This window comes from Nannospalax galili, unplaced genomic scaffold (assembly GCF_000622305.1).
Source record: "Nannospalax galili isolate Female #2095 unplaced genomic scaffold, S.galili_v1.0 scaffold1400, whole genome shotgun sequence".
NCBI lineage: Eukaryota > Metazoa > Chordata > Mammalia > Rodentia > Spalacidae > Nannospalax > Nannospalax galili.
In genome coordinates, this window is record NW_008345995.1 from 561277 (window position 1) to 580995 (window position 19719).

The window sequence follows — 19719 nt, forward strand, 5'->3', positions numbered from 1 at the left end:
GGGAGGGGGGAGAGGGGAGGGGGCGGTCTGGCTTCTAGGGAGCAAGCACAACGGTGGGGTGGACTACGGTAGGCTCCCCAGAGCCCTGGCAGTCCTTCCTCGCCCTCCCCCTCAGCAAAGGAAGGCAGAGAGAAAAGTGTTTTTATAAATAGCTCCAGCCCCAGCTGATTTGTAAATTCAGTGGGTTTTTGTGTGTGTGTCAATGACATCACCCTTCTCCCCATGGCAACTCCCGACGATATCAAAATTGCCAAGCAACGTTGGAGCAGCTCGCGCCCTAAAGGAGCAGGTCGCTGCCTGAGGATCTAATGGAGAAATCCCAAAGTGAGCGGGGGTGCACGATGGAGGAGGGGCGCACCGCGGCCAGGGCTGCGGGGCCCTGATCGGCCGGAGGAAGGCCGGAGAGGCTGCGGCTTGCTCGGCAGCCAGGACACACCAGGCTCCGCGGCCAGCTCCCCCTGACAGCAGCGGCTGGCCACAGCAGGTGGGGGGAGGGCATTGCTCCTTTCCTGACATGCCGGGAGCCGAAACCAGCCATCCAGGTGACTAAGCCGGCCCACTGCCACTGAGTCACCCACCCGCAGAGCTTTTCTTCTTTCTCCTTTGCATCTGATTATTTTGGGAGCTGAAAACTTGGAGCTGTACCTGAGGCCTGCCCCTTCTAGTTCTTCCCTCTGTACCTTGGCTTGGAGGAAGATGGAACTTGCTGTGAATCTGCCACCACCCCACAAGGACACGGAAGGCACCGAGGGAGCCAGAGGTGCCCAGGGAGAGACGGCAGCTGGCAGAGTACAATAGCAGTCATGGTGATCAGACTGCCTATGTGTCCTCTGGAGGTGTTGGGAGAGAAGGGGAGTCTGGGCCACACGGACTGGAGTCCTCCTAGGCTGGCTTTGAGCTCACCTCTCACGGGGTCTTTCTGTAAACCAGTGGCTTCCAGGGTCAGAGTGGCATTTGGAGAGCAAGGCTGGATTGACATAGGCAGGCCTGTGCAGGTAGGTGACTCTGTGCTGGATGTGGACCCACGTGTGTAAGAGGGTGAGGGTGTGTCCCAGTGTGCACCAGCCCCACTTCTGAAGTCTGCTACTGGGTGAGCAGAGAGCTGGGGACCTGGACTTGATAGCAGTTGACCCTGACTAAATTGGGAGGGCCTAGTCTCTCTGATGTGAGCTGGAAAGAAGGGACACCAAGCACATGGCCTGAGCAGGCTGAGGAACAACTGCCTGCGTGAGCAGGCCCAAGCCTCATGGGGCCTAGGACAGAGACATGGCAAGATGCCAAGGTAGGAAGTGGTCCTGAGGTCTGGCCAAGGGTGGGAGTCAAACTGACCAGGCTGAGGGGTAGCATATGGATTCGTCACCTCTTCCTGATAGTCCTGGGCATCAAGGGAATGCCTTCCTACCAAGCACCTGTGTGTCCCCTCCTGAGTTGCATGGGCATATTCAGCAAACTAGCGAGCTGTCCAGGGCTCCCCTGGGGTCTACCCTCCAGCTCTGGCCCCACTCAGGGCATGCCCCAGTGTGTATCAGGCAGAGTGGTGTAGGTCCCCTGCCTCCCCCACACAGCTGGCATGCTTTCAGGCACACCAGTGAATAAGCTGCTGGAGGGAGGGAGGTTGTGCCCACAGAGGCAGATGATACCAACCAGGAACCTTCCAGAGAAGAGGCTGAGTGAGAAAAATTACTGAGGTTTTCTTTTTCTTTTTCTTTTTCTTTTCTTATTTGCCTGAAGGGAGCGCCACTTCCTGGGCTCTAGACAAGCACCAGCCTGCAGTAGGAGTGTATGAGGGCCAGCTGCTCAGAAGGAGCAGCCAAGGTAAGATCCCCCTGCCGCGGCAGGCTCTGGCTTCTTGGGCCGGGAACAGGGTGCCCATGTGTCCAAGCCAGTCCTCACCTGGGACAGAGAGGGTAACTCCATGTTCACAAAGAAGCTGTGGGTTCCTGGACTAAAGAGTCCTGTGGCTTACCCTGCCTGCCACCCCTCTTCAGGTGAATTTTGTTCTGGGTTTTTTTTTTGGTTTTTTTTTGTTTGTTTGTTTGTTTTGAGACAGGGTCTCCCTGTAGTCCCAGCCGGCCTGGAACTCACTATACAGACCAGGCTGGCCTCTATCTCATAGAAATCCACCTGCCTCCACTTCCCAAATCCTGGGATTAATAAAGGCATGCGACACCACCACACCCCATCCATCTTCAGGTGAATTTTGAAGTACAAGCTGTCTCTCTGGAAGAGAGAATGGCTCATTTCTGCAGCTCCAGCATTTACTTCCTGCTCTGCTGGGTCAAACCAGTGCCACCAGGGCAGGACACCCTACAGGAGGCCCCTCTCACCTGACCCTCATGTAGTCATTTCACAAATATTTATGAAGCATCTGTCTCCTGGGTTATAGCTCCCCGACACACCCTTTCCCTGAACTTGGTCTGGCAGATGCTCACTCTGAAAATCATGCTCCCTACACCTTGGGATCCGAGCCTCTGCTTCAGATTTCCTGGCGGGTGGGCTCCATTAGGAGTTCAGGTTTATAAGGCACAAGGCCCCAGGGCAGCAAGGCTAATTTAGTGCAGTCTCCCATTTATTCTTTCCCTGGCATTGAACATCAAGATCAGAGAATTCTGCATTTCTGCTTGGGGTCTTTCCCAAAGCTGGTTCTGCTGGGAACTGGGTTCCTGGGGTGGGTTTGGAAGTTGGCCCTCTGGAAGCTCACCTAGTTGGGATTGAGGCCTTTGGGCCAAGAAGGGGGCCCTCTGCAGGTAGGTTTTGCCCACATTTTTTTCTCAGGGATGGCAAACCTGGGAACTCTGGTGACAAGGGCACTAGGGAAGGGTTGCCACCAAGAGTAAGTCTTCTGGAAGTACTGATTTAGTGGAAGCTCTGGACCCCTGGAGGGAGTATAAGTGTGGGGACTGCACAACTTCTCTGTTCTCCCCGAAAGACAGACTGAGTACACCAAGGATGTGTCAGGTACAGGGAAGGTACAAGCCAGTGGAGCTGCAACCCAGTCTGTACCCTGTCCCAAGACAGACCAACACTGTCCCCCATTCTGGGAGAGCACATGGGGCCTCCATAGCTAGCGCCAGGATGAGGAAAATGACCCAGCTGTGAAGTGTTTCTTGCTTTCTTGAAAAAGATGACTCTAAGCCTGGAAGCCTACGGGTGGGTATACAGAGCTGAGCAGCAGCCAGTGCCCAGCTAGGGGCGGAGTGGCAGATGCTAGTGAGCACCAGGCAAACAGCAAGTCCTCAGGGTGGCAGCTGGCTTGGCCTGGAGGAAGGCTGGGGTAGAGGCCAGGGCAACAGGGCAGGAGAGGGAAGGCTGCTCTGGGCTTAAGAGAGTTCAGGAAAGACTCTGGACTGACTTTCTTATACATGAGCCTCTGTAGGAGCCCCTCTGAACAGGCCAGAGCCAGGCAGGGAAGATGCCAAGATGCTATTCCTTACCTACAATGGCGGCCCAGAGGTGCCTCCAGTGCATCGTGTCTCCCATGCAGAAGGTAGGGAAGGCTCATGGAAGGCCAGCCTATGGCTGGAAGTAGAGCTCTCCCAGAGGATCCAGTCCAGACTGCCATGGAGAAGGCCCAGCAGTAGAGCAATCTGTCACATTTGGGCAGTAAGTGAAACCCAAAACACCAGGAAGTTTGCAGCCTGAATCTAGTGAGTCTTCTAGTAGAGGTGGGCCAGCCAGCAACTTGGGACAGAGCATGGGAAATGGAACCTTCTGAACCAAGGTTGACCCTCTTGTATGTGAGCTGTCTGCCTGTTCTGGGAAGCTGTCAGCCCTCCCCTCCACCCTCCATCAGAGTTCCACCCCTGGGTGAGAAGTGGGCCCAGTGAAGTGAAAGGGATTGTTTCTTCTCCTGGTGTCTTAGTCTGTTGTATGCTGCTATAACATAATATGGGCAACTAGGTCATTCACACACAATAGAACTGGATTTGGATCATAGTTCTGGAGACTGAGAAGTCCAATGTTGAAGGGCCTGCATTTGGCAAGGGCCTTTGTGTTAACTGTCATCCATGTTGGAAGGCAGAAAGGCAAGAGAAAGTGATAGAGCAAGAGGGCTAAACTTACCTTTATGATAAACTCTTGTGATAAGGACACTGATCCACTCTTGAGAGCAGTACCCTGGTGACCCAAACTCCTCTCAACACTGCTGCATTGGGGCCTAAGTTGCTAGGAGACTGTGGTACCTGGCAGAATGTGGGATCTAGGCGGTGCTTGCTCTGGCTCATTGGCTTTATGCAGGTGATAGAGATTGCTTAGCTACTGGGTACCAAGCCCTGGTAGCTAGAAGAGGGGGTGGGAAAGGGATAAATGGGGACAGAGCGCTGGCCCTGGGGAAGTTTGCCTGCAGGAGAGGAATGGAGAGGGAAGCTGAGCTTGGGATCAGCACCACCAGAAACCAGCTGAGCCTCAGAGCCAGGTCATATCTGGGTGGCTTTGCCCTTGTGCCTTCTCTGGGTCTCAGACTGACTCATCCAATCCAAATAATTTTTGAATTTGAACCAGTTCTGGAACTAGAATTTTATAAAGATGGACCCAAAAGGAATACATCATGAATGAAAGCCACAGGTGGAGTCAGCTCCTACCTCCAGGTGCAGACAGAGAGAGAGAGAGTGCTCAGGGAGGAATCTAAGGCCCTGCACAGTGTATAACAGAGCAGTTAAGAGGGTGTGCAGCAGGCCTGCACTGCAGCTTCCTGGTAACTTAGATAAGTTACTTCTTATCTCTCAGTCTCAGTTTCTTTTCCTGTCACACAGCTAGAGTTGTTGAGATTAAATATGACAATACGAACACCAGATGTGGTGGTGCACGCCTTTAATCCCAGAATTACTCTGGAGGCAGAGGCAGGTGAATCTCAGTGAGATAGAGACTAGCCTGATCTACATAGTGAGTTCCAGGCCAGCTGTGGCTATAGGGAGACACTGTCTCAAAAAAGACAAAAAGAAGGAGAAGGAGGAAGAGGAAGAGGAGGAGGAGGAGGAGGAGGAGGAGGAGGAGGAGTTGGAGGAGTTGGAGAAGAAGAAAAAGAAAAAGAAAAAGAAAAGGGCAATATGGGCCTGGAGAGATGGCTCAGCAGTTAAGAGCACTGCTCTTTCAGAGGACCCGGGTTCAGTTCTCAGCACCCACATGACAGCTAATAACTGTCTATAACACCAACTTCACAGGCTCTGAAGCCCTCTTCTGCCCTCTCTTGGCATTACATGCATGGATACACTTACTTACATGCAGGCTTCTTGGGTGGCTATGGAAGACCCTCCCCTGAGAGAAGGCAAGCTGTCATAATGCTGTTGGATTCAGGCCCAAGAAAGCTTAGGAAGAATCACCATGTCAGAACTGTTTGTCCCACATAGGAAATCACGCTCTGAGGTTCTCTAAGGATCCCCAGGTGACTGGTAACGGTTTCTTCTGAGCTCCAGAGTTCAAGGTCTTGAGGAGTTGGAGTGGCCTATACCTACTGAAGGGATTAAGAGGTGAAGTGTGTCCCTAATCCTACTTCTCTTTGGGCCTGGCATCTTCTCTCACACTAAAGGCTGCAATTCCTTGAGGAACTACACACTCGCAAGCCCCAGACCCATCTGACACACTAAGCTTGGAGGGCTGCTTGCAGAGGGGACCACTCCACTTGCAGAGAGGACCACTCTGGCAAGTGATTTAGGGACTCTCAATCCCAGAGACTTTTTGTTTCTACCAAAAGGTTATTTGTCCTCAAAATTTAGAAATAGGAACCCTACATTCTGTTCACCCAAATAAAACAAACCTTGAATATGACAGGCGTTTGTATGTTGGGAGAAATCACATCTTCTCCCTGAAAACTATGAGGCCATATGGCCTCAACTCCAGCAAAGGGACACTTGGACTGGCCAGTATGAGGCATTGTGGCAGTGCAGAGACCCAAGTATTTTACAGAGGGACATTGATAACCAGTTTTGGACAATTGTGACTTCTTTGAGGCAACCTATTCTGCCAAAACCCTGCTCAATCATCAAATTGGGCATCTTCGCCCCCGTTGATGCTCTGCTGTGTTCCCATTTACCCACCGTCTCTGTGTACTGGTGTCCCAGACCTCTGACTAAGGAGGTAGAGGCAGAGCTGGGCCCTTCCTCCTCACTTCAGGCTGCCTAGAGCCTGGGAAGGGCTCCTCTGGGTGCTGAGTAGCAAGTACGGAAATTTCAAGTCAGCTGGTACATTGTTCTGGCCTCTTATCCCAGTGCAGTGGAGCCTAGCCTACTCTCCCCAGGGCAAATAGCAACAAACCAGTCACCTTGCTCAAGGCTGCCTGTTGTCTGCCAGCCAGCCTACATGGCACAAGGGCTCCTGAAAGCCAAGGCAACAGCAGACTTCAAACTGGGAAGACTGGTTCTGTAGTTAGGCTTCCTGGCCTGTACCATCTCCAGCTCCATTTTCTTTCTATCAGCTTCAAATGAACTTCCATATGGAATTGTGCAAGAAGGCCCTGGGGTGGCAGGGCTAGGGGACCAGTTAGTATAAAGAACTCAGGGAGGAAAGGGCCACCCATAAATGAACTGGCCTCTTAGAATGCTGCAACACCTTCAAGTCAAGGGGGTCCTCTGACAATATTTAATCCAACTCCCCTTCATTTGTAGAGGGAAACAGGCCCAGAGGAAGAAGGTGGGCCCTGAGGTCCACCCAGCTAACAGGAAGCCCCACTTCCCTGGCCCAGCAGCAGGCAAGAACTGGTGGTAGTCTGGTGGTTTGAGAGAGGTGGTCTGGTCTGGAACTGGGTAGCTGGACAGGTCCTGTTCCTCTGTGCATGCTGTTCTCACATTGTCCTGGGCCCTGTCATCCCACCCTTCAACCTGCTCAACATGGAGCCTCAACTGGCACTGTGCTTGTTAACCAAGTACTCCCCAAGGACAGACTGGTCACATAGCATCATTTCTGGGTCTGAGGCCACTGACTGATAAACAGATTCAATTTGTGAATAGATTGACTCAAGTTCTGTATGTCCCAAACAGCATCTTCCATGTTAACTGTGGGCTGAGAATGCCTTAAGCCAAGAAATTTGCAAAGATGACAGAGTCTAGAAGTGAAAGGGTGTGGGCAGAGGGGACAAGAGGATGTGGGGAGGGAGCTGTCTCAGGTGGTGTTTTCACCTGTATTTTCTTTTCCAGGCAGGGTATGTGTGTATGTGTATGTGTGTGTGTGGGGGGGGGGTTGCAGTTGTTTGTGTAGTGTGTGTGAGTGCAGTGTGTGTGCAGTGTGTATGTGGTATGGGTGCAGTTGTGCATGCACAGTGTGTATCTGTGGTTGTGTGTGTGCAGTGTGTGTGTGTGTGTGTGTGTGTGTGTTTATGTATGTGTTGTTGTATGCTGGTGTCTTGACAGTGTGGACCCATGCAGAGTCCAAAGGCTTTATATCAGGTGTCTTCCTCAGTTGCTTCTCCACCTTATTTTTTTTAAGATTTATTTTATGTATATGAGTGTTTGCCTGCATGTGTGTATGTGTACCACATGCATGCCTCATGCCCACAAAGGCGAGAAGAAGAGTCGAATACCCTAGAACTGGAGTTACAGCCAGTTGTGAGCCACTATGTGGATGCTGGAAACTGAACCCAGGTCTCTGGAAGAGCAGCAAGAACCACTGAGCCATCTCTCTAGGCCCTTATTTTTTTAAGATTTATTTTTATTTATGCATATGCATGTGTCTGTGTGAGTGTATGCCACATGTGGCAAGTGCCCACAGAAGCCAGAAGAGGATGTTAGATCCTTTGGAGCTGGATTTATAGCTACCTGATATGGGTACTGGGAACCAAACTTGGGTCCTCTGGAAGAGCAGCACAGAGCTCTTGACCATTGAACCCCTCTCCAGCCTCCTTCATCTTTTTTTTTTTTTGGTCTTTTTGAGACAGGGTCTCTCTGTAGCCCCAGCTGTCCTGGAACTCACTATGTAGACCAGGCTGGCCTTGAACTCACAGAGATCTGCCTGCCTCTGCCTCCCTAGTGCTGGGATTAAAGGTATGTGCCACCATGCCTGGATCATCTTATTTTTTTAAGATAGGGTATCTCACTGAACCTAGAGCTATTTTCAGCTAGATTGGATGTCCTGCAAGCCCCAGGGATCTACCTGTCTCCCTACTCACCCCAAATGCTGGGGTTGTAAGTGTGCAAGGCCATGGCTGGCTTTTTGATGTAGATTCTGGGGGCCTGAACCATGTTCTCACACTTGTACATCAGGCATTTTACCCACTAAGCCATCTCTCTAGCCCAAGGAGGGAATTTTAATGTGTAGCCATTACCATTAAAGGGTCAGTTCCCAGGAAGAGGAGGGTGGTCTGTCCCATTAGCAGGCCTGAGATAGGCAAGAAGACTTTGCAGTGGAACTTATTGGAAGGTGATGTGTCTGAACTCTAGAAAGAAGGGGAGAAGTAGACATTTTAGCTGATAGGAGGGATGGAACCAACCAAGCTCAGCAGGAATGAAGGCACGAGCAATGTTCAGGACTCTCATGGAGGAATGAAAGGGCAGTGGAAGGGAGAGTCCTTCTCCCCCATCCACCAGCCCTGCAAGGGCCACAGGAGTAGGTATGGCAATGGTGTGGTCAGGACCTACTATGTTAGCGTTCACAGAAATGTCCCAGCAAGCCAGTCACCTTTGTAGCAGATAGGGACTCTGTCAAATATGTGCCAAGAGAGCTAGGAAAGGAGAGACCCAGAGAGGGGATGATGACTGTGCTAGATAGCTTTAGTGTCAACTTGACACACCTGGGTTGAGGAAGCCTCAATTGGGGAATTGCCTCTATTGGACTGGTCTGTGTTCTGTGGGGAAATTTTCTTGATTGTTGAGTGATGTGGGAGGGCCCAGCCCACTGTGGGTGGTGCCACCCCTAGGCAGGTGGGCCTATGTAATATAAGAAAGCAGGTTGAGCATGGGCCAGGGGAGCAAGCTAGTAAACAGTGATCCTCCATGGTCCACATTCCAGGTCCTGCCTCCAGGTTCCTTCCCTGAGTTCCTTCTTTGGGCTCCCTGATGAACTATGGCCTGGGAGATATAAGCTAAATAAACCCTTTCCTCCCCAAGTTGGCATTGATCAGAGTATTTTGTCACAGCAATGGAGAAACAAACCAGAACAATGACCAAGCACCGTCACAAAGACTTCATGTGACTTTCATGTAATTACAACTAAGGTCTTCTATCCACAAGTTGGGGTGGAACTTGGGGTGGGGTCAACATTCTATTTCCTTAGAAGCCTTGGCCCTCACCTGCCTGGGTATGTACATGTATCCCTCCCTGTCCTATACCACCACTAACCTGTCTTCCCTAAAAGTCAGACCCTGAGCTCTATAGCAAGGGCACCACAGTCAGAGCCCTGTCCCAGCCTTAGACCTGGGGTGGCGGCTGCAGTTCCAGGAGAGAGAAGAAAGGATAATGTAGGGTTTCTATTCAAGGAGGCTTCCAGCTGTTAGTTCTGCCAGCAGCAGTGCCAGCCAGAGTGCTAAAGTGCCAGCAAAAGACATTTGGATGGAGCTTTGGAGGCCATTAGGAGCAGGGCCTGCAAAGCAACTGTAGTGAGAAGATATTAAATGAATTCATCATGTCTTTAAAGTGAGTGTCCCTACTGCAGAGGTGCTCTTTCTTCTCCCACCCCACCCCCACAATGGCTCAGCCCATAGTCTATGCCCCTGGGAAGTATGCCATAGCCTACAGAGTCCTCCGCTCCTGCATGGCCTATCCCAGGTTACCAAACCCCCATGGGACTGTCAGTTTATTTGAACCCCAAATGCCAGTTTTTATTGGGGGGAGAGCAGTCCGTGTAGTCCCACTGGCACAAGAACCCTAGAAAAGGCAGAATTTGAAAAAAAGCAGTCAGAAAGAGACAAGGTTCAGGATAAGGCTCTCTAATGAGGCCTGCAGGGTGTCCAGACACCACATGAGTACCCACAACCTTTTCCCAAACACCTACCTGGGCCCTAGGCAGGGTTGAGGTTTGCTTTCTGGGATCTGAAGTGGATAGACCTGTTGAATTGGTTGAGTAGCAGGCAGCAACTTTGTCTTCTGGAAGACTCCTGGGATTCTGCTCTGTGGCACCCCACACTGGCCTCGACTGCTCCCTGTGGCAGGTGCATGGATACACAGGGTATGTATGTGGAGTCCCCTGTTCCTTTATCAGCTGTGTCCACTCTGTTTGGAGATACTGGTCCTAAGGATCCCCTGTACCATAATGCTCTAGACCTCATCATCCCATCACCCTCCCAAGGGTGCACTCTTCCTCCATTATCTATGTCAAGAAACCAGGGGACGCAGACTGCTCTGGCTTCTTCCATGCTGAACAGGGACACAAGGTGAGGCAAATAGAATTAGGAGATCTTAAGCTAGTTCCTTAACCACTGTGGGCCTCAGTTTCCTCATCTGTAAAACGAGAACAGCAGTTTCATGCATCTTCCTGGGGTTGTTGTGAAGATAGACTAAGACAGTATATGCCAACAGCTTAGCCCAGGGCCTGGTCCAGGGCAAGCATTCAATAATTGGTGTGTATGATTACTACCGTTGTCAGCAGGGCAGAGGCAAGGAGAGACAGGAAAGGAAAAAGGAGCAAGGGAGCTTGTTGGCAGGATCCTGATCCCTAGGAAGTTTTTTCAAGTCATGAGTAGGAAGGTGCAAGGGAAGGATAATGTGTTTGTATTTCTAAACCACAACTTGATTCATATCTTTCCTCTTTGGCCCTAATCTGGGCTCTCAGCCCTTGCTGTGCTGGTGCTCAGATGTTATAACAGGCCTCACAGCCACAGGCTGACAGAGAATTGGGAAGTGCTCGCCCCACCCCATGTGTCGCCCTGAGGCCCTTGCAGACTGTGCTGGCTGGCCAATACTCCTGAATGGGCAGGGCTCTAAGAGCCCTTTTCCACTGTGTTATCTGTGCTTTCACCAGGCCTCTCTCTGATGTGTGGAATGACAGTGCCTGACACCTCCCTCATGCCAGAGGCTATCTCATCAGGGGAGTGTGTGATTGGTCCCCTCCACATCCTCAGCACCACAATGGGGGAAACAGGACCAGAGGGAGGTGTGTGGACACAGGAGGCAACACTGTCCTTCAGATTGCTGCTAACACTTCCCACACTGTTGTCCTGTCCTCTCCTCTGCAGCAGGGCTGAGCTGGGCCTAGATCAGAAGAGCCCCTAAGCTCACCAAGGGGCGGGGACAGGGTTTTCTAAGCTTACTCCCTGTAAGGAGAAGATGGGACTTGGCTTATAGCCACTGTGGGATATGTAAGCCTTGATTCAAACCAAGTTAGATACTACTTGATTTCTGATAATATTCTAATATTCACATTTTAACTGTAATTCAGCAGTTTAAAATTACAGCTTGGAGCTATGGTTTTGGTAGATAGAGGTATTTTATTAAAAGACTACTGTACTTTTATTTAAAGGTACATTTGTGGATCAGTAAAAAAATAATTTAGGGTGTTGATTCTAGATTCAACCTCACATTTCATTCCAGCTTTGGCCTGTAGTTCATTTCAAGTCCTTAGCCACCAATCTCCCACTCCTTTCTCCAGGCCTTCTTCCCATAACAGCATCAGGCAAGTGCCTGTGTCCTCCCACAGGTGCATCACTTCAAGGGATTCAGTCACAGCTTCCTGGCTGGCCACAGGGGTCAGAGTTTGGTCTATAATACCTACAGAAATGAATCCACTTAGTAAAGTCCCAGAGAGGAGGAAGGGGAGATAGGGTAAGGAACAGACACTAAATGTGCATATGTATGTTGGGTGGGTCTTCCCCAGGGCAGCTGAAGGCATGGGGGTCTGAGGTACAGCCTGGTGGTGTGGATCCCAATGGCACCAACAAGTTCCCCTGGTTCACCTTAGCACTGGTTAGGGGGGGCCCTAGAGTAAGCAACAGAACCCAAAATCCAGAAACAGCACTTACATAAAGACAAAAACATGTGGCAAAAGTGACCTCAATTAAAAGCTGAAGTTTGAGGTACCCAACAATGGTGAAGACAAAAAAGAAAATCCCACACTGTTTTGTGCCCTGTGTCCCTGTCTTGACACCAGCAGACACCCAGCCCCCACTTGAAGGCAGACATTTGGGCTCCAGATGTCCTGCATTTCCAAGCCAGAATCCCCTCAGCACTCAGCTAGCACAGTACTCTCTGGGGGCCCAGGTTGAGGGTAGCAAAGGTCTTCTCCCATGTTAAAGGGTGGAGATGGACAGGTGGCCACTGCCCCTCCCCCAACCTAGAAACAACCCTCTATACCACGGAGAAACGTGGCAACTGTCCCAACCTACCCCAAACTGGAAGCCTGGAGTAAACAGCTGGCAATGGGCCAGGCACTGCTGGGGACAACAGGGGATACTGAGTCGGGAACAAAAACACAGGAGGAGGCTCATGCCAGAGACTCCACCATCCTGTTTCTGGGTACCATGCTGCGGGAAGATTTCTCCCCCCTAAAATCCTTTCTCTGGAATCTTGACATTACAGAGGATTCTCAGTACTGAGAGGATTCTCGTCTTCCTCTCCTTCTCGCACAAGGAGGCCTCCCTAAGACAGTGGCGGGGCCGGGGAACTTGTCCAGGCGCAGCAGTCAGGCCGAGGCGCGCGGCTTCAGGCCTCCGGCTCTCGGGGATGTGCAGGTGGGCGCCCCCGACACCTCCCAGGTCGGGGAGAGTGGGCTCCAGAGAGCGCATCTGCGAAGCAAATGCATGAGTTAATTACACAGCCCGCCCTGCGCGGATAATCCAGGTCCTGTCTCGGCGCGGCGGGGAGGTCGCAGCGGGCGCGGCCAGGTCAGGGCTTGACAGGCGGAGGGTCGGCGGGGGTCCAGGCACGGGAGGGAAGGCGCTGGCCCCGGGGCGCCCCTCCCCGCGGCCCCGGCGCCCCTAGGAGATTTCTGCAGAGCTCGGCGTTCGCCGAGTCCTACCTGCGGCCACACCCTGCAATCCAACCCCGGGCCAGGTGAAGCTGGCGCTGCACAAACATGCAGACGGCCCCTCCTCGCGGTTCCCGCGCCCAGGTCCCTCCCGCGGAGGGCGGGCCCGGCACCCGCGGCCTCCCGGGGCGCTCCCCGCTTCCCGCTCGGCAGGTGGGTGCAGGGCCGCCGCGCAAGGCCCGGGATCCCGCTCCGGTGGGCGCCGCGTCGGGGGGACAGGCTGGCCGCAGGCACGCCCCCTGCCCCGGCTTCCCAGTCTCCGAAGTTCGGTGCTGGCTCACCTCGGAACCCGGGCTCGGCGACCCACCTCGGCGTGAGCGCTGACAGGACCCGAGCGCGCCGGGACACCCGCGCCCTGGCCACGCGCCGCGCTCCCGCCCTCCTCTCCTGCGTCCCACCGGCCGCGCTGCGGGCGCCTGAGTTCGCTTTGTGGCTAGGCGGGCGGGGTGCGGTTCCCAACGTCCTGGACTCCAGCCAGCCGCAAAGTCCGCGGGGACCGTCTCTACACTGCTCTCACGGTGTATTTCTCCCTAGGCCCACGGAGGACTGGCCCCGGAAGGTCCTAGGATCTTCCCTCTCCTCCGAGCCCTAGAGAGCTGACTGCCGAAGGGAGAGAAGAGAAAAGGCAAGGCAAGCGGCCTCAGGAGGTGAGTGACGGACCTGCAGTCCCAGACCCTTCTCCGGTCCTTAATGCGGGGCAGGGAGGGAGGGACACTGAGCGGGCAGGTGGGCCTCCGAGCTGGTCCTCCAGGTAGTTAAGGCAGTGGTCCCATGTAGGTGCCATTTCTCAATCCACAGAGTTCGGGATAAGTCACTTGCTCCACCTCAGCCACATAGTAGGCTTCAAATGGCCCGCCCTGTCTTGGTCCAGCCTCTGATTGACATCAGGTTTGATGACCCTCGGAGAAAGGCAGTGTCATGCAGCTCAGATGAGCACATGGGAATGCATGCTTGGGATATAAGAGGATCTGGAACAGGAAGGGTGATGGCAGGCCCAGGTTTGTGCTTAGCTAACAGTGCCTCAGCTCTTCCCACACCTAGGGAGCGCATTCAGTGTGGGGGTGCTGCTGGGATTACTAAGGGCTAAGGCACTGGGTTTCAGGATGCTGGCTGCATTCTGTGTATTTTGCCCTACTCTAGGTAGTTTGCTTTTTTTTTTTTTTTTTTTTTTTGGTATTTTTTTGAGACAGGGTCTCCCTGTAGCCCCAGCTGACCTGAATCTTGGTATGTAGACCAGGCTGGCCTCGAACTCACAGAAATCTGCCTGCTTCTGCCTCCCAAGTGCTAGGATTAAAGGCATGCACCACCACACCCAGCTCTAGTTAGTGCTTTTTAGATTCCTCTGACTTGTTTTTCTATGTGAAAGTGGGAAAGGGTCCCCAATTTATGTCTGTTCATTTTGCACTGATGTGAATTCTTGGGTCATATATACTACAGTAGGCTAAGCATGCATTTGGAACCACATGGAGGTGGGTTCAAATCTTCACTTTGGGGTGGGGTGTGATGGTACATGTTTTTAATCCCAGCATTCAGGAGGCAGAGGCAGGCAGATCTTTGTGAGTTCGAAGCCAGCTTGATCTACAAAGCAATTCCAGGCCAGCTGGGACTACAGGGAAACCCTGTCTTTAAAAAAAAAAAAATCCTCACTTTGCCTTCATGTCTGTAAAATGGGGGTCATTGTAAAGTGGGGATGATAATGCTGTCCTCATAGGGAAAGTTGTAATGTGTAACTATAATGATTACTGTCCAATAGGTCAGGAGGCCACCCCATCAACCTTCAGCTGGAAGGGTTTAAGCTATCCTAATCTGGGGACTTTTGAGAACAGGGTGGCCATTTGGCAAGGTGTTTGACCTAAACAATAGGAATAAAGTAAAGGCAGAGAACCTAAGGAGAGCAAGTAGTAAGAGATACCAACTCACAGTCTAGCATGGGGAAGGGATCATTTCTGGGAAGGAGAACCAGCTTTAGAGACAAAAACAGCAGCACTGTCTGTACATGTCACCTGGTGTCTTCTCATTTGTTTACAGGTAACCCTGAGCATACTGTTACCTTCCATGCTGCTTGGGGCTTTGGCTTGTAGCTTTTGGTTCCATCTCTGCTCTGAGTAGCTGTGTGATAGGGCAAGTTATTTGGCTTTTCTGGGCATTGTCATGGTGAAGGAGCTTGCATCCCACCTCTACACTTAAAATCTAGGATACTAGCTTTTCTCTGAACCTCAGTCTCTTCATCTGTGAAATGGAGCTCAGAATAGCTACATTTAACCATTAGATGTACTAATTAAAAGCACCTAGCACAGCATCTGGACAGTCTATGTGTGCTAACTCTTTTTCTTTCCCATTGCCTGCTGTTTTTAAAATGGGCCCAGTAAAGCAGGTTTAGCCTACCTCATGGTGGTTTTATGAGCATAAAGCAAGGAGGTAAACAAAACAGAGATCTGGAAAGTTAAGGGCTATAAAAATATAAAGCAGTCTTCTGATTGGAGACTGCTGAGGTTCTTTTGACTAGGCATTGAGAACTTGGGCTTCTGCATGGAGTTGGTTGAAATCTGACAGTAAGAAGGTCCCTGGCCTGCAACGCTCTGAAAGCGTGGCATTCTTCAGGCTTCTTCTCAGAGACAGCCTCATGCTCAGGCTAGCCCAGTGCTGTATACTGAAGGGGAATGGGCAAAGACAGGATTCTAGGTAGAGTACACAGAAGTCAGAGGGCTACACTGGTGTGAGCTCCTGCTGGACAGCAGCACTGTCCAAGCAGTCTGGAACAGGGCCCAGACCAGGCCTAAGTCAATATTGATCTTCCTGGGCTGGTCAGCCTGGTTCTTTGGCCTCTTATTTAGCTGGAGTGTTGACACAAACCACTGAATGAGTTTCATCTTATTATTCTTCTAAATAACAGCCCATTTATCTCTCCCCTGGGATTCTCTGGGGCCTGTGGTGGAATGATGACAAGGACAGGGAGCTTAGACCTGCTGCATCTCCATGGGTCACACATCTCCCTGGGTCACTCAAGTGGGGTAACAGAACCTCTGGGTACTTCTAGCTTCCTAGGGCCTTTTATACCTCAACACAGTGGCCCTGGGTAGGTCTACAAAGCCCACAGGCCACAGAGCAAAGGACCTTGGCCAGATCTAAGATCTTATCCTGAAGGTGACAACTGTGCGAAAAGCAGGTGACACTTCCCCCTGGTGTGTTTTTGGGAGTCAGAATAGAGTGTACCACTTCTCCCGATTCATGGGTCATGTAAAGAGGAGCATATGGCAGACCTGGACCCAAGTAGAGGCTAAGCAATGAGGGGACTGAAGAGCCCTTGGGTAAGGACAGGAGCTTCCTGTCACTGAACATATTTGAACAGAAGGCCACCAGGTTCCTCTTGGGAATGACACAGGAGGCTGAAAATCTGGGCAGAGGCAGAAGGGCAGGTCAGATGCACTGTGGTGTGGGCATCTCTTCAGCTAGGACAGGCTAAGCCACAGCAGCATCTGCTTGGAAGAAGCAAGCTTAACCTGCATAAAAGTAAGGGTCTTTTCTTATTTACCATGGTCTGTAGAGCTGGTACATATTATGATTTAATATTTAGGGTCAGGCATGTTAGCACACACCTTTGATCCCAGTACTCGGGAGGCAGAGGCAGGTGGATCTCTGTGAGTTCAAGGACAGCCTGGTCTACATAGTGAATTCCAGGCCAGTTGAGGCTATAGGGAGACCATCTCAAAAAAAGACCAAAAAAAAGTAAAGGCTGAGAAAAATCGTCCTGGCCAAGGAGACAATTGAGACCATCTTCTGTTGACAAAAATTTCTAACCAGTGGGCTAATGAGCCCACCACTCCCCCTAGAAGGGTAAGGTGACAGTCCCAAGGTGAGTTTCAAGGAAGCAAGCAGCCGTGCTATAGATCTCAGGGTTTCAGGACCCAGCTCTGTAGGGAACAGGATCCTCTACAGGCCATGGTGGGTCTGGATAGTGGCAATAATGGGTATTTTTCTAAGTTCTATAGAATCCCGGGAGTTTGCCTCTGTCTCACAGTGTGATTCTATGGTAAATCCTTCCTCAAGGTGTCTTAGGACTTGACTGGAATCTTGAAGGCTAATGGCAGCCAAGTTTACCTCAGGCTCCAGGATGGACTGTCTCCTTCCTTGCTGCTGTGCTTGGATGGATCATTCATCTTTGTAGCCATCTGGATCCTCACCTGCATGAGGCAGATGTAACAGCACTCCTCACAGACTTGTAGACTGGGATCACATATGTGACACGCTCAGCCCAGAGCCTGATGGTCTAGCAGGCCCTCCCTCAGGGATTCTTACTACAATTACCCAAAAGCCCCCTGAATAAAAACACTATCACTCTCCCTCGCTGTGCCTGAAACTAGCAGAGGTGAATGAATTCTTTTTTTCTTCATATAAATGCCGAGGCCTAAAGAAGAGGGGTAGGCCAAGGTCACAAGCCCCAAGGTCTCTGCTGAGCTTTGAGCCCTGGACGTGAGCTCCGATAAGCATGCCCAGTCTTCCTATGAGGTAGCTGGGACATGCCTCCCCAGTATCTTACTGGCACCCTGAGCTGGATATTCTCCACTGTTTTGGGAACCAGGAGCTGTCCCTCCTCTCTTGACAGATACCCAGAAATAGCAGGGATTCCCACCAGCCTCATTCCAGTATCCCAGAACTTATACAACTGGCCAAATCCAGCCCTCTTCAAAGGAGCTGCAAGCCCCGCTAGACTCACTTTCTTCTCAGCCTGTGGTCTATTCTTTGAATCCTGTAGTGAGCTTAGTGTGTTTTCCCTGAAAGGAATTCAAAGTGTGGAAGTCAAAACTCACCCAAAGCTTGGAGGGTAAGGTAGGTGACCACATGGGACACTCACCGCTAGTGAAAAGCAAGATAGGTTAGGAGAATAGCTGCCATTGATTCATGATAAGAGCCATCAGTGATTCCCAAAGAGGAATACCAGAGCATATTAGGAATATATGTACACCCCCAAGGGGTCTGTTCATGTCTAGGCCCTCTGTAGCTCTGTCCTGGATCCCTGAGGCCAGAGACTTCTGGCATGCCAGGCCCTGACATATGATAGTCTTCTCCCCTGGAGGAGTAGTATTTTCTCCAAGAGCTACTCTCTTATCCCCTGGTGGACGCTCTAACTGCTCTCACTTGTGCCTGTGGAATGGTGGCATCAGATATGGAACGATGCCCACCGCTCTGTGAGCCAAGTTGCTTCCTTCCCAAGGAGCTTTGTTTTTCATGTATGCTTGACCTGGACTATCACAGCTCCCAGTGTGATCTTTTTTAAGCATTTTGCCAGCCAAACATCATGCCACATGCCTTTATTCCCAGCACTCTGGAGGCAGAGGCAGGCAGATCTCTGTGAAATTGAGACCAGCCTGGTCTACTGGTCTACATAATGAGTTATAGGCCAGCCAGCTGGGGCTACAGGGAGACCCTGTCTCAAAAAAAAAAAAAATATATATATATACAATACACCCTGATTCTGTATAAGGTTACGGTCATTCTACAAGTCAGGACAGTCCCAAGCTCCTCTAGGCTCTGACTCACAGACAAGCCCCAGGTGGACTATAGGGAGAAGGCCCTGTCCCCCCTCCCACACACTTCATAAATTCCCATGAGTTTACATCAGGCCATCATTTGGACACTGTTCCCTACTGGTGAAGACTTCTAGGAAGGAGATCAATAGCAGCATGTACTGCCGTACTGCAAAGGGTAGGCAGAGGGACCCAGCAGGGGCCGTGAAACCCAGTCTGGGTTCAGGCCTCCAACACAGTCATTTCCTGTTTCTGTGATCTTGGGCACTTCTCTACCCTCCTTGAGCCTCATCTATATTGTAAATAGTGATAATTCCTTCCTCTCAGAGCTACTAGTCCTCAGAAAGGGCCTAGCGGGTACTTAAGAAAAGCTGCCTTTTCTGTCTCTGAGTCTCCAGCCCCTCAGACACCATGGCCTCTCCTTCAAGGCCTGTGGCTCTCTGAATTCTATCAGTTCCCTTCAAGGCTTGCTGGATGTGGCAGCACTTCATCCATTAAGCCTCTGCCAAAAACATTTGGGTTGTGTTCTGCCAGGCTCCCTACTAGGGGGGGCTTCCTTCTCCAATGGGTTTGGGGTGGACTCTTCGCCCCCAGCACTGGGCATCTTCCTCTGATCCAGTCATGGGTCAGAGAACTGGAAAGTAATATTGAAAACATTCCTTAAATGCTGTAGTGCATTCAGAGCCTGAGGTCCACTCTTCAGCCAGCTTCCCTGTCCCGGGTTAGAGCAGTATCAGATAGGAGCAGAGGGACTACCCTGTGTCTACCCATTCTAAATCAGACCTGAATCCACAAATTTCTTTCAGACCAAGCAGAAGGAAAGAAGGGACTGTCTGTGAGGAAAATCCTCCTGCATTCCTCTCTAAATGAAGAGAGGTGGGGATCCTATGGTGACATTTAAAGACTAGCCTGATTTGATTGAACACCACGGCTTGGTGGCAAATACAGTAGTAACTGCCTCCCTCAGCCCCAGGGCTCTTGGAAATGGGTGGAAACAGCACCCTAGAAATGGCAAGTTACATTTGACTGACTGAGCATCTGGATGTGCATTGAATGTAGGACACTGATATCCCAAGTTTCACTCACAATGGCTGGGTGACACTGGCTATGTGCAGTGGCTATCATGGATCACTCTTCAACTTAAGAGTATTTGTGGAGGTTGGGGGGCCATTGCTGGACAGATAGCTCAGCAGTTAAGAGCACCAACTGCTCTTGCAGAGGACCTGGATTTGGTTCCCAGCACCCACATAGTGATTAAAAACTGTCCATAACTCCAGTTCCAGGGGATCTGACATCCTCTTCTGGTCTCTGC

At 51.3% G+C, this 19719-nt stretch overlaps 1 protein-coding gene across 3 annotated transcripts in view; it reads left to right on the forward strand.

Annotated features, from left to right (window-relative positions):
* Positions 1-58: 58 nt before the first annotated feature.
* The window catches only part of LOC103741500 (serine/threonine-protein kinase PAK 6), a 35323-nt gene continuing 15662 nt past the window's right edge, over positions 59-19719 (forward strand). The window contains exons 1-3 of one of the 3 annotated variants that reach the window (XM_008842314.3): positions 59-995; positions 1732-1815; positions 13417-13529. The gene's annotated coding sequence lies outside the window, so the exon portion shown is untranslated. Of the gene's footprint in view, positions 996-1731; positions 1816-11348; positions 12587-13012; positions 13036-13416; positions 13530-19719 lie in introns of those variants that run through there. The other 2 variants (XM_008842316.2, XM_017800403.1) reach the window with 2 other exon arrangements.